Source organism: Oncorhynchus keta, chromosome 1 (genome assembly GCF_023373465.1).
Source record: "Oncorhynchus keta strain PuntledgeMale-10-30-2019 chromosome 1, Oket_V2, whole genome shotgun sequence".
NCBI classification, from domain to species: Eukaryota; Metazoa; Chordata; class Actinopteri; order Salmoniformes; family Salmonidae; genus Oncorhynchus; species Oncorhynchus keta.
In genome coordinates, this window is record NC_068421.1 from 68617820 (window position 1) to 68632622 (window position 14803).

Here is a 14803-nt window from a genome sequence, read left to right on the forward strand (position 1 = left end):
TCTGCTATTTCAACCTCCAGCATTTCTGTCACCTGACATAACGAACCCTCATTAGCTTGAGAAAAAACCCAACTATCTCTACAAAACACACTGCTGGCTCAAATGCCCCATAGTCAAAATCAGTAGGCCAAACAGAACCAATAAATCGACTGGCAAAAGTTAGTTAGCCACTAGCTCACAGCTACCTAACCAATACCTGCACATGCTCAAAGCCCAAGAGATAACTCTAAACAGGCGAAAACCAAACCAGTACACCATGCACAAATGCTCTAAACCATAGCCACAGTTAGCTACTACTAGAAATCATTATTTCTTCAACTTCACTCATTTCTTCCACTTTTCTCACCGCCTTCGGATAGGAGGCATGCTGGACATTCCTACCACCTCCGTCTCCTTCACCCTATTAGGACCATTCAGAAATTTGGGTGCATGTTCACCGCCACAATTGCAGCATTTAGACTCAACTGGCATAAGATACCCTTCCGTCTACATACACATGACCAAATAATTGCATTTATCACACTGCATGGGTTTGGGCATGAAGGCTGTCACAGGGTATCGCACAACACCAAAATACATGTAAGAAATGAGAGACACTTCATCAAAAAACAATAGAACAGATGGAGTGGGCTTTGGTGTGCACCGACCACTTGATCCAATTCTTCACATACAGTACCAGTCAAAAGTGCACACTACATATTTTCTCAACCAGCTTCATGAGGAAGTCCCATGGAATACATTTCAATTAATAACAGGTGCACCTTGTTCAATTTTTATTTGTGGAATTTCATTCCTTCTTAATGTGTTTGAGCCAATCAGTTGTGTTGTGACAAGGTGCAGGTGGTTTACAGAAGATAGCACTATTTGGTAAAATACCAAGTCCATATTATGACAAGAACAGCTCAAATAAGCAAGGAGAAATGACAGTCCATCATTACTTGAAGGTTAGTCAATATGGAAAAAAGCAAGAACTTTGAAGGTTTCTTCAAGTTCTGTCGCAAAAACCATCAAGTCATTTGATGAAACTGGATCTCATGAGGACCGCCACAGGAAAGGAAGACCCAGAGTTACTTCTGCTGCAGAGGATAAGTTGATTAGAGATAACTGCATCTCAGATTGCAGCCCAAATAAATGCTTCACAGACTTCAAGTAAACAGACACATCTCAACTTCAACTGTTCAGAGGAGATTGCGTGAATCAGGCCTTCATGGTTGAATTGCTGCAAAGAAACCACTACTTAAGGACACATAAGAAAAGGAGACTTGCTTGGGCCAAGAAACACGAGCAATGGACATTAGACCAGTGGAAATCTGTCCTTTGGTCTGATGAGTCCAAATTTGAGGTTTTTGGTTCCAAATGCTGTGTCTTTGTTCGACGCAGAGTAGGTGAATGGATGATCTCAGCATGTGTGGTTCCCACCGTGAAGCATGGAGGAGGTGTGATGGTGTGGGGATGTGTTGCTGGTGACACTTGCTGATTTATTAAGAATTCAAGGCACACTTAACCAGCATTGCTACCACAGCATTCTGCAGTGATTCGCCATCTCATCTGGTTTGCGCTTTTCAACAGGACAATGACCCAACACACTTCCAGGCTGTGTAAGGGCTATTTGACCAAGAAGGAGATTGATGGAGTGCTGCATCAGATGACCTGGCCTCCACAATCACCCAACCTCAACCCATTGAGATGGTTTGGGGTGAGTTGGACCGCAGAGTGAAGGAAAAGCAGCCAACAAGTGCTCAGCATATGTGTGAACACATTCAAGCCTGTTTTATTTATTTTTTATTAACCCCTCCACTACCCGCCCTCTTCGGAGGACAAATATCTTAGTTTTTTTACAGCTTTTTTGCAAAATATACATACATGTTACATATTCAGTGCCTTGCAAAAGTATTCATCCCCCTGGGCGTTTGTCCTATTTTGTTGCATTACAACCTGTAATTTAAATCGATTTTTATTTGGATTTCATGTAATGGACTTACACAAAATAGTCCAAATTGGTAAAGTTAAATAAAAAAAATATGGAAAAGTAGTTTGTGCTTATGTATTCACCACCTTTGCTATGAATCACCAACATAAGAATTACCTTCAAAGTCACATAATTAGTTAAATAAAGTCTGCCTGTGTGCAATTCAAGTGTCACATGATCTATCACATGATCTCAGTATATATACACCTGTTCTGAAAGGCCCCAGAGTCTGCAACACCACTAAGCAAGGGGCACCTCCAAGTAAGCAGCACCATGAAGACCAAGGAGCTCTCCAAACAGGTCAAGGACGAAGTTGTGGAGAAGTACAGATCAGGGTAGGGTTATAAAAATAATATCTGAAACTTTGAACATTCCACAGAGCACCATTAAATCCATTATGATTTAAAAAAAAGATTATAGCACTACAACAAACCTGCCAAGAGAGGGCCCCCCATCAAAACTTACAGACCAGGCAAGGAAGGCATTAATCAGAGGCAACACAGAGACCAAAGATAACCCTGAAGGAGCTGCAAAGATCCACAGCGGAGATTGGAGTATCTGTCCATAGGACCACTTTAAACCATACACTCCACAGAGTTGGGCTTTACGGAAGAGTGGCCAGAAAAAGCAATTTCTGAAAGAAAAAAAGCAAACACGTTTGGTGTTCGCCAAAAGGCATTTGGGACACTCCCCAAACATATGGAAGAAGGTACTCTGGTCAGATGAGACTAATGTTGAGCTTTTTGGAAAACGCTATGTCTGGTGCAAACCCAACACCTCTCATCACCCCAAGGCCACCATGCCCACAATGAAGCATGGTTGTGACAGCATCATGCTGTGGGGATGTTTTTCATGGGAAACTGGTCAGAATTGAAGCAATGATGGATAGCGCTAAATACAGGGAAATTCTTGAGGGAAACCTGTTTCAGTCTTCCAGAGATTTGAGACTGGGTCGGAGGTTCACCTTCCAACAGGACAATGACGCTAAGCATACTGCTAAAGCAACACTCAAGTGGTTTAAGGGGAAATGTACCTGTCTTGGAACGGCCTAGTCAAAGCCTAGACCTCAATCCAATTGAGAATCTGTGGTATGACTTAAAGATTGTGGTACACCAGCGGAACCCATCCAACTTGAAGGAGCTGGAGCAGTTTAAAATGCAAGTGGCTAGATGTGTCAAGCTTATAGAGACATAGCCCAAGAAACTTCCAGCTGTAATTGCTGCAAAAGGTGGCTCTACAAAGTATTGACTTTGGGGGGGGTGAATAGTTATGCATGTTTGTTTCACAATAAGATATATTTAGCATCTGGTAGACATGTCGTATAAATCAAATGATACAAACCCCCCAAAAATCTATTTTAATTCCAGGTTGTAAGGCAACCAAATAGGAAAAATGCCAAGGGTGTTGAATACTTTCACAAGCAACTGTACATTTTATACACATTTTGCAACATGTTACTTTTATATAAAGCAATCACATAACAATAATACATTACAAAACATAAGCTATTTAATCCCAACCCTCAGCCACTCTCATCCCATACCACCTATCACATTCCAGACTGTTGGAAAAGCATTCCTCATGAAGCTGGCTGAGAGAATGCCAAAGAGTGTGCAAAGCTGTCATCAAGGCAAAGGGTGGCTACTTTGAAGAATCTCAAATATAAAACACTTTTTTGGTTACTACATGATTCCATATTTGTTATTTCATAGGTTGGATATCTTCACTATTGTTCTGCAATGTCTAAAATAGTCTAAATAAAACCCCTTGAATGAGTAGGTGTGTCCAAACGTTTGACTGGTACTGTATATTCTTTGCATTTCCTTCTACCGCCACCCCAGAGATAACACCTTTGATATGCACCCTGCTTTGAAGATCCACACACCACACATTCCACTCTGAAATCTTCTTTAGGCGCAGAGCATGTTCCTCCTGTTCCATAGATACACAAAAAAATGTATAATAAGCCCACTTCTTGTTACTCTCATCAACACTACCTCATCCAGCGCATCCACAATTTGTATAGACACTTCAAACGGATCTCCCAGTTCCAAAACCCTTACTTCGACCAAAATATTGTCAAAACTAGCCTTGGATTTACGAAATTCCACTACCGCTTTACTTCTCTTATTCCCTTTTGCATTCACCACTGTAATCCAATTCTTCTCACACTCATCTCCACTCAACATGCTTTCAGATTCCAACATAACATCCTCTTCCGCTATTTTCCTCACTGAGTTTGGCAGCACCTGATGTAGTTATCAAGGCTTCCTGGCAGGGACAGCCCTTGACCCGGTTGGTGGTGCCAGCTGCGGGATGAAGTGTGGAAGTGTATCCTGGTAGAGTATGTTGCGTAACTGTGTGCTAACACTAAACTAACCCCCTCCCCCATATAATAACAGTACAAATCTGCAGGTAACAGGTTCTGCAGTAACTGTGCTCTGACTAAAAGGGCACCTCACCACCACCACGTCAGCCCAACCAGAGACACTGTTCTGGTTTCCTAGTTCCTACTCTCTCTGGGTATATAACAAGCCTGTTTCCCAGAAGTGCCATGCTGATAGAGGTCCCCACATAAACGGGGGGTTAGGGTCGGCCGTGGGCTGTGCATCGTCAGGGCTGTGAGTTTTTATATGAATAAGCAGTCTGGCTAACATTGAGTCAGCATGTCATCACAGCGAGGTGTCTGTTGCATAAAGCTGCTGGAAGTGGTGGAGCCTGATTATACAACAACAGAGACAGAAGCTGCAACCTGAGAGTGACAGCTAATATGTCACCCTGAAATATAGACATTCTATTCTCATCATCGCCTTAGCAGGTCATCTGTTGCACTTATTGTTTCATGTTCTAATCAAACAATCAGAATGGAGTGAAAGTCTGTCCTACCAATTATTAGTGGTTCTTATATTATTTCCAAAGTAGAATTCAGCACCATAATCTCAGAAGGGTCTGTCAGGTCACATTTGTTTTCTCTAGAAAAAGAAAAGCCCTTGAAGTACATTGTATCATTGCCCTTTTTATTGTGTATTTACATAATGTACAATAAGAAAAGAAAGAACCTGTGGTTCACAACAGCTGATTGGAGTTCAGGGCAAACTGGACAAGTACTGGAGCACGGGATGTCCATGAATGGCAGATTGAGTTCTGAGTAGTGATCAGGGATCCAGTGTTAATAACAAAGCCATGTCATGTGTCGGCTTCATCGTCTGATGAGGAGTAGTAGCCTAGTCCCAGTACATGCCCTGTGCTCTTTTCATCATTAACGGTGCTATGGGCTCCTCCTGCCCCTGTGCTGTCTCATCTCTCTCCCCCTGTATTGTCTTTGTCCTGTGAAGGTTGGGTTGCCCAGAGAGCAGCACCCTGGCCAGGCTCTGAGCAGTGGCATAGGCAGAAATAAGTGGATGGCAGGGCCAGTTGGGCCAAAATTTGGGCACTCAAATCATCATTAAATTATCATAAAACCATAGCCTACCCTATACCCTACTGTAATCGATCACACACAACAACCCATCTAACATGTGATTTCGCATTACAGACCAAATCATCTTTCAGGCCTACAGTACATAAATCCATGACTCTTGCATTTAACATGCGACTCAAATAGACCCACACATAATAAACCATAGGCCATTCACTCTTACAGGCTGACTACACTGCTTGCGTGTGCGAGTGTTGCAAAATACATTTAGAAACCTATGTTATTCAATTAAGTCCTGCAAGTCCTGCCTCTCATCTCCTCATTGGTTTATACAAGCATGTACACACGTGCCATCTCCTCATTGTTTATACCCACGTGGGTGGGAAAGACGAATGAAGTCAGTGCGGTAATACACCTAATTTATGAAAGTTGCCTATCGCAATATAAAGTCAAGTGAAGAAAAAGCCTGGAAGGAAGAGAGATGACTAGAAACGATTCGGTTGACCGTTTTATGTGTGGATTAATTGGCTGAGTAGAGGACCTTGTGCATTTCAGGTAAAATAACAACTCAATGTTTATATCCCAGGACAAAATTAGCTAGCAACAGCAAGCTAGCTAAATAGGACAAATTAGCTAGCAAGTGCAAGCTAATGCACAATGACGCACGCGCACATCCAGTTTGGGTTCCGTGTTAGAAAAAAAGGTACTTTATAGAACCAAAAAGGGTTCTATCACTTTCTTTATATATAGAATTGTAGGGCTCATTGATCAGAATCCCAGAGGTTCTTCACTGAACCAAAATGGTTCAATATGGAACCCTGCATGGTGCCATTCATGAATTATGGCTACTACTATTAAATAGTAATACTTTGAGGTAAGAATATAATTTTTTTAAACAATTAAATAATGGACAAAAGAATATCAGCATACTTTTTTAAATAGACCTGTTTGGGCGCATGAACTACTCGCGGGACACCTACGACAACATCCGGTGAAATTGCAGAGCGCGAAATTCAAAATACAAAAATCGTAATGTTAAACATTAATGAAAAAAATACAAGTGTCGTACATTATTTAAAAGCTTAACTTCTTGTTAATCCAACCGCGTTGTCAGATTTCAAAAAGGCTTTCCGGCGAAAGCATACCATGCAATTATCTGAGGACAGCACCCCACATCAAAATACTTTTTCAACCAGCACAGGCATCATAAAATCACAAATAGCGATTAAATAAATCACTTACCTTTGAAGATCTTCCTCTGTTTGCAATCACAAGGGTCCCAGCTACACATTGAATGGTCGTTTTGTTCGATAAAGTCCTTCTTTATATCCCAAAAAGTTTGTTTAGTTGGCGCCAATGATCTCAGTAATCCACTCGTTCAACATGCATACAAACAAATGCAAAATGTTGCGGGTAAAGTTCATCCAAACAAGTCAAACGATGTTTCTAATTAATCCTCAGGCACGCTAATATCCAAATAAATGATCATATTTAAGATGGTATGTTCAATAGGGAAGATAAATAACGAAGAGCGCGCACCTCATTCACGCGCCAACAAGACTACTTTTCTAATGAAAGACACCTTGGAGAAAATACAACTACTTGCTTATTTTTCAAAAAACAAGCCTGAAAACCTTTCTAAAGACTGTTGACATCTAGTGGAAGCCATAAGAACTGCAATCTGGGTCCTATCTACAGTAGGGCAAAAAAGTATTTAGTCAGCCACCAATTGTGCAAGTTCTCCCACTTAAAAAGATGAGAGGCCTGTAATTTTCATCATAGGTACACTTCAAATATGACAGACAAAATGAGAAGAAAAAAATCCAGAAAATCAATTTGTAGGATTTTTAATGAATTTATTTGCAAAATATGGCGGAAAATAAGTATTTGGTCACCTACAAACAAGCAAGATTTCTGGCTCTCACAGACCTGTAACTCTGTCCTCCACTCGTTACTGTATTAATGTCACCTGTTTGAACTTGTTATCAGTATAAAAGTATAAAAGACACCTGTCCACAACCTCAAACAGGCACACTCCAAACTCCACTATGGCCAAGACCAAAGAGCTGTCAAAGGACACCAGAAACAAAATTGTAGACCTGCATCAGGCTGGGAAGACTGAATCTGCAATAGGTAAGCAGCTTGGTTTGAAGAAATCAACTGTGGGAGCAATTATTAGGAAATGGAAGACATACAAGACCACTGATAATCTCCCTCGATCTGGGGCTCCACGCAAGATCTCACCCCATGGGGTCAAAATGATCACAAGAATGGTGAGCAAAAATCCCAGAACCACACCTAATGAATGACCTGCAGAGAGCTGGGACCAAAGTAACAAAGCCTACCATCAGCAAGGGCATTGAAGATGAAACGTGGCTGGGTCTTTCAGCATGACAATGATCCCAAACACACCGCCCGGGCAATAAAGGAGTGGCTTCGTAAGAAGCATTTCAAGGTCCTCGAGTGGCCTAGCCAGTCTCCAGATCTCAACCCCATAGAAAATCTTTGGAGGGAGTTGAAAGTCCGTGTTGCCCAGCAACAGCCCCAAAACATCACTGCTCTAGAGAAGATCTGCATGGAGGAATGGGCCAAAATACCAGCAACAGTGTGTGAAAACCTTGTGAAGACTTACAGAAAATGTTTGACCTCTGTCATTGCCAACAAAGGGTATATAACAAAGTATTGAGATAAACGTTTGTTATTGACCAAATACTTATTTTCCACCATAATTTGCAAATAAATTCATAAAAAATCCTACAATGTGATTTTCTGGATTTTTTTTCTCATTTTGTCTGTCATAGCTGAAGTGTACCTATGATGAAAATTACAGGCCTCTCTCATCTTTTTAAGTGGGAGAACTTGCACAATTGGTGGCTGACTAAATACTTTTTTGCACTACTGTATTTGTATATCCCATAGGCTAGCATTGAAATGGCCTGTGACCTAAAAAAAGAAAATATCCAGATGGATTTTCCTCTGGTTTTCGCCTGCCATATCAGTTCTGTTATACTCACAGACACTGATTTAACAGTTTTAGAAACTTCAGAGTGTTTTCTAACCAATGCTACCAATGCATATATGCATATCCTAGCTTCTGGGCCTGAGTAACAGGCAGTTTACTTTGGGCACGTCAGTCATCCGAAATTCCGAACAATAACCAGTATGCTAAAGAAGTTAAATAGATTGTCATCATATGCAAACATAGTTTGGAAAGATGCACTGGTGGCCAGGGAGGCATCTCTTTGTTTGAATGATGGCCCACTTCAACTCTGACTTCTTTACAATAAAATACAATATACTTTGACCATTAGTTACAGTGAACAATAAAAATATGTCTTCTACTTTGTTCTCAAACCCCCCATAACAGCAGGCACCGGTTCAAGCTGAATGCAGTACACCTGGATGGAGAGCATGTTGTGGGGTTAAGGGCCTTGCTTTTTATCCAGCGCCCAGCTCAAGATTCGAACCGGCCATCTTTTGGCCACAGGTCCAACTCCTTAGCCGCTGGGCTACCTGCTTGACTGGTTCCAGAGAAGAAGAAAAAAATTAGAAAAAACATGAGTTAAACCTCAGAAAAAGCATGAGTTAATCTGCCAAAATGAAGACATACTGAATAGCTATTATGATGTAGAAGAACAACTTACATGCAGTTGTGTTGTCAGCAGCAGCTGAAAGAGATCCTCTGCTGAGCAAAACATAATGTGTTAAAGTCATGTAATGATTAACTAGGCTTATGAATCACCAAGACTTATTATACATCATTTTTATAAATCATTTATACAGTACATGCCTCCTCTCAGTCTGCAACATTCTTCTAATGGCTTCATGAAACACAAGCTAGTCCCCTCAATTTACTCCACACTGAAATACTGAAATAATAGAAACAATTGTCAGGCTGGGTCTTTAGTTTTATTTGGCATACCCCATAATAAAACAATGATGTTTATTTGAAAGAGTTAGCTGGCTAGCCTAGATTTTTCTGTTTAGATAGTTGAGTCAGCTAGCTAAAATTCTAATAACATTTAAATTTGATTTATCTAGCCTACAGTTTCATATAACTTTAGCTTCATATATTTGAATTAAATAATCAACATTGCTTACCTTAATACACTTAAAATAATGTACTTATTGGTAGCCTACTTGCAAGTTGGTTCAAACTAACTTAATAACCTAATTAAACTCTTGCTAAATAGTAGAAAGCAGATTATTCTGTCGAAGTTCCTATCGGACTATGGCGACATCATCTAAACGATGCAGTTTATCATAGCACACTGCACTTTATTACGGGCTACAATTTTAGTAATTACTGTATTCTCTACCAGAAAGTTGGTTGGCCCTCTTCGATGTCACGTAGGTCGATACATTGCTATGTTTTCATTTATAAGGCCCTTTAACAAAAAGTCCCACTGAACATAACATCATTACTAAACTTTAGACATACGAGTTACCACACCAGTCTCAAGGATGGCTAACTCTGGACAATCACCAACTGACTTAGGTAAATCAGCTTTTGGTGTTCAAAATGTTAGATTTGATGTTGTGGTGCCTCTAGGGTAATTCAGAAAGCTGATTGAGGACCTTATTATTGTGTTTGCTTTTCATGGCAGTGTTTTCTTTCTGCTTATATTTTGATGTGTTTTTTCTGTCATTTACAGTACCAGTCCAGTTTGGACACAGGTACTCAGTGAAGGGTTTTTATTTATTTGTTTACTATTTTCTACATTGTAAAGTAATAGTGAAAACATCAAAACTATTAAATAACACATATGGAATCATATAGTAACCAAAAAAAGTGTTAAACAAATCAAAATATATTTTATATTTTTGATTCTTCAAAGTAGCCACCCTTTTTCTTGACAGCTTTAGCACACTCTTGGCATTCTCTCAACCAGCTTCACCTGGAATGCTTTTCCAACAGTTCCCACATATGCTGAACACTTGTTGCTGCTCAGTTGTCCTGAGTCTGCACAACTCTGCCAGGACCTAGGATCAAGAGAGACACTCAAGTGTTTTAGTACTATATCTCGACACAATGATGAAAATAATCATGGCCTCTAAACCTTCAAGCTGCATACTGGACCCGATTCCAACTAAACTACTGAAAGAGCTGCTTCCTGTGCTTGGCCCTCCTATGTTGAACATAATAAACGGCTCTCTATCCACCGGATGTGTACCAAACTCACTAAAAGTGGCAGTAATAAAGCCTCTCTTGAAAAAGTCCAACCTTGACCCAGAAAATATAAAAAACTACCGGCCTATATCGAATCTTCCAATCCTCTCAACATTTTTAGAAAAGGCTGTTGCGCAGCAACTCACTGCCTTCCTGATGACAAACAATGTATAAGAAATGCTTCAGTCTGGTTTTAGACCCCATCATAGCACTGAGACTGCACTTGTGAAGGTGGTAAATTACCTTTTAATGGCATCAGACTGAGGCTCTGCATCTGTCCTCGTGCTCCTAGACATTTACATTACATTACATTTAAGTCATTTAGCAGACGCTCTTATCCAGAGCGACTTACAAATTGGTGCATTCACCTTATGACATCCAGTGGAACAGCCACTTTACAATAGTGCATCTAAATCTTTTAAGGGGGGGGGGGGGGGGGGTGAGAAGGATTACTTTATCCTATCCTAGGTATTCCTTAAAGAGGTGGGGTTTCAGGTGTCTCCGGAAGGTGGTGATTGACTCCGCTGTCCTGGCGTCGTGAGGGAGTGTGTTCCACCATTGGGGAGCCAGAGCAGCGAACAGTTTTGACTGGGCTGAGCGGGAACTGTACTTCCTCAGTGGTAGGGAGGCGAGCAGGCCAGAGGTGGATGAATGCAGTGCCCTTGTTTGGGTGTAGGGCCTGATCAGAGCCTGGAGGTACTGAGGTGCCGTTCCCCTCACAGCTCCGTAGGCAAGCACCATGGTCTTGTAGCGGATGCGAGCTTCAACTGGAAGCCAGTGGAGAGAGCGGAGGAGCCTAGACCTTAGTGCTGCTCTTGATACCATCGATCACCACATTATTTTGGAGAGATTGGAAACCCAAATTGGTCTACAAGTTATGGCCTGGTTTAGATCTTATCTGTCGGAAAGATATCAGTTTGTCTCTGTGAATGGTTTGTCCTCTGACAAATCAACTGTACATTTCAGTGTTCCTCAAGGTTCCGTTTTAGGACCACTGTTGTTTTCACTATATATTTTAACTCTTGGGGATGTCATTCGAAAACATAATGTTAACTTTCACTGCTATGCGGATGACACACAGCTGTACATTTCAATGAAACATGGTGAAGCCCCAAAGGAAGAGGATGGCTGCAAACGTTCTACTTTTAAACTCTGACAAAACAGAGATGCTTGTTCTAGGTACCAAGAAACAAAGAGATCTTCTGTTGAATCTGACGATTAATCTTATTGGTTGTACAGTCGTCTCAAATAAAACTATGAAGGACCTCGGCGTTACTCTGGGCCCTAAACTCTCTTTTGAAGAACATATCAAGACCGTTTCAAGGACCGCTTTTTTCCATCTATGTAACATTGCAAAAATCAGAAACTTTCTGTCCAAAAATGATGCAGAAAAATTAATCCATGCTTTTGTCACTTCTAGGTTAGACTACTGCAACGCTCTACTTTCCGGCTACCCGGATAAAGCACTAAATAAACTTCAGTTAGTGCTAAATACGGCTGCTAGAATCCTGGAGAACCAAAACAATTGATCATATTACTCCAGTGCTAGCCTCCCTACACTGGCTTCCTGTCAAAGCAAGGGCTGATTTCAAGGTTTTACTGCTAACCTACAAAGCATTACATGGGCTTGTTCCTACCTATCTCTCTGATTTGGTCCTGCCGTACATACCTACAGGTACGCTACGGTCACAAGACGCAGGCCTCCTAATTGTCCCTAGAATTTCTAAGCAAACAGCTGGAGGCAGGGCTTTCTCCTATAGAGCTCCATTTTTATGGAACGGTCTGCCTACCCATGTCAGAGACGCAAACTCGGTCTCAATCTTTAAGTCTTTACTGAAGACTCATCTGTTCAGTGGGTCATATGATTGAGTGTAGACTGGTCCAGGAGTGGGAAGGTGAACGGAAAGGCTCTGGAGCAACGAACCGCCCTTGCTGGCTCTGCCTGGCCGGTTCCCCTCTTTCCACTGGGATTCTCTGCCTCTATCCCTATTACAGTGGCTGAGTCACTGGCTTACTGGGGCTCTCTCATACCGTCCCTGGAGGGGGTGCGTCACCTGAGTGGGTTGATTCACTGATGTGGTCATCCTGTCTGGGTTGCCCCCCCCCCCTTGGGTTGTGCCGTGGCGGAGATCTTTGTGGGCTATACTCAGCCTTGTCTCAGGATGGTAAGTTGGTGGTTGAAGATATCCCTCTCGTGGTGTGGGGGCTGTGCTTTGGCAAAGTGGGTGGGGTTATATCCTTCCTGTTTGGCCCTGTCCGGGGGTGTCCTCGGATGGGGCCACAGTGTCTCCTGACCCCTCCTGTCTCAGCCTCCAGTATTTATGCTGCAGTAGTTTATGTGTCGGGGGGCTAGGGTCAGTTTGTTATATCTGGGGTACTTCTTCTGTCCTATTCGGTGTCCTGTGTGAATTTAAGCCCTAGGACCATGCCTCAGGACTACCTGACATGATGACTCCTTGCTGTCCCCAGTCCACCTGGCCGTGCTGCTGCTCCAGTTTCAACTGTTCTGCCTTATTATTATTCGACCATGCTGGTCATTTATGAACATTTGAACATCTTGGCCATGTTCTGTTATAATCTCCACCCGGCACAGCCAGAAGAGGACTGGCCACCCCACATAGCCTGGTTCCTCTCTAAGTTTCTTCCTAGGTTTTGGCCTCTGTGCTTCTACACCTGCATTGCTTGCTGTTTGGGGTTTTAGGCTGGGTTTCTGGACAGCACTTAGAGATATCAGCTGATGTACGAAGGGCTATATAAATAAATTTGATTTGAACAATACCAATAATGTTATCAATTTGATTTTTGCTTTCAAAAGCAGCTCAAACAAAACATGTAAAAATGTACTATAGCCATTGAATTCTACAGTGCAAATATACAGTGCCCTTCAAGCCAATCAGAAAAGAGTATTCAACAATGTCATGGTAAAAATATAGTTATAGAAAGAGTGGGTCTAATCCAGAACGCTGACTGGTTAAAAACACATTCCAGACGGTGTCTATTCCACAAGTTACCACTGGCTAAATCTATGAAGTTAAAATGCCTATCTGACTGTGCAATCCAGTGTCTCATCAGCCCAGCCAAGCAATTTATAAACTTGATCTCCACTATAAAAAACATCTAGACATTATCTCACATTTCTTTTAGACTAACATTTAGTTTTCAACAGAGGAGATTTGTATAAACCTTGCTGTCTGTCTAGGGCATTTGCAACATTGTTTCAATATTTAAATTCGATCTCCAGCGGTCCCATAGTAATGAACGTGTCAGGAGTCAGGACAAGACAGACAGGCAGGCGGCGTTTCTCAGCCAGTCTAAATCATGAATCAGCTGGCATAATTTTTATGGCGATACAATGCATTCAGAAAGTATTCAGACCCCATGACCTTTTCCACACTTTTCCACATTACAGCCTTATTCTAAAATGGATTAAATATATATATTTTTTCATCAATCAACACACAATACCTCATAGTGACAAAGCAAAATCAGTTTTTTAAAAAACAACATTTTTGCAAATGTATAAACAAATGTCCAGTCTGAGGTCCTGAGCGCTCTGGAGCAGGTTTTAATCAAGGATCTCTCTGTACTTTGCCCCGTTCATCTTTCCCTCGATCCTGACTAGTGTCCCAGTCCCTGCCTCTGAAAAACCTCCCCACAGCATGATGCTGCCACCACCATGCTTCAACGTAGGGATGGTGCTCGGGTCTCCTCCAGACGTGATGCTTGGCATTCAGGACAATTGAAAAAAGGTCAAACGAAACGAAGTGAAGATAGTTTGCAGTCTTTCCAGCTTTAGTTTGAAGTGATTGTGTTAGCTGTGTTGATGGATAGCTCCTCTGAACAACAGTGCCCTAATGAGTGAGCAAATTATCTATGCCAGGAGAAATTGCGCCTCATTAGCTCATTGTTATGGATGTATCCAAATAAATGTAACTTGAAAAGAGCTTTAAAAAATGAAAATGCGTCTACTTTGCTGTTAATTTGGCTGCACTTTTTGACGTGACAATAAGTTAGCTGTAGTTGGCAAGCTAGCAAGCAACGGATAAGAACGTTGCCGGTCAGTATGGCAATGGAACATATATTTGTAACTAGTTTATAATAGCAATAGGCACCTCAGGGGTTTGTGGTATATGGCCAATATACATGTGTCCAGGCACTCCAGGCAACATGCACTAGAACAGCCCTTAGCCGTGGTATATTGGCCATATATCACACACCCTCGTGCCTTATTGCTCAGCTCGGGTGG

General features: G+C 41.6%; 1 long non-coding RNA gene across 1 annotated transcript; it reads right to left on the reverse strand.

The window, feature by feature from the left end:
- Positions 1-4426: 4426 nt before the first annotated feature.
- LOC127906542 (uncharacterized) lies at positions 4427-10641 on the reverse strand. The gene is made up of 3 exons (XR_008061810.1): positions 10286-10641; positions 9032-9069; positions 4427-8908 (listed from the first exon to the last, which is right to left on the reverse strand). It is a non-coding gene; the product is annotated as an uncharacterized LOC127906542 (long non-coding RNA).
- Between the last annotated feature and the right edge of the window lie 4162 nt (positions 10642-14803).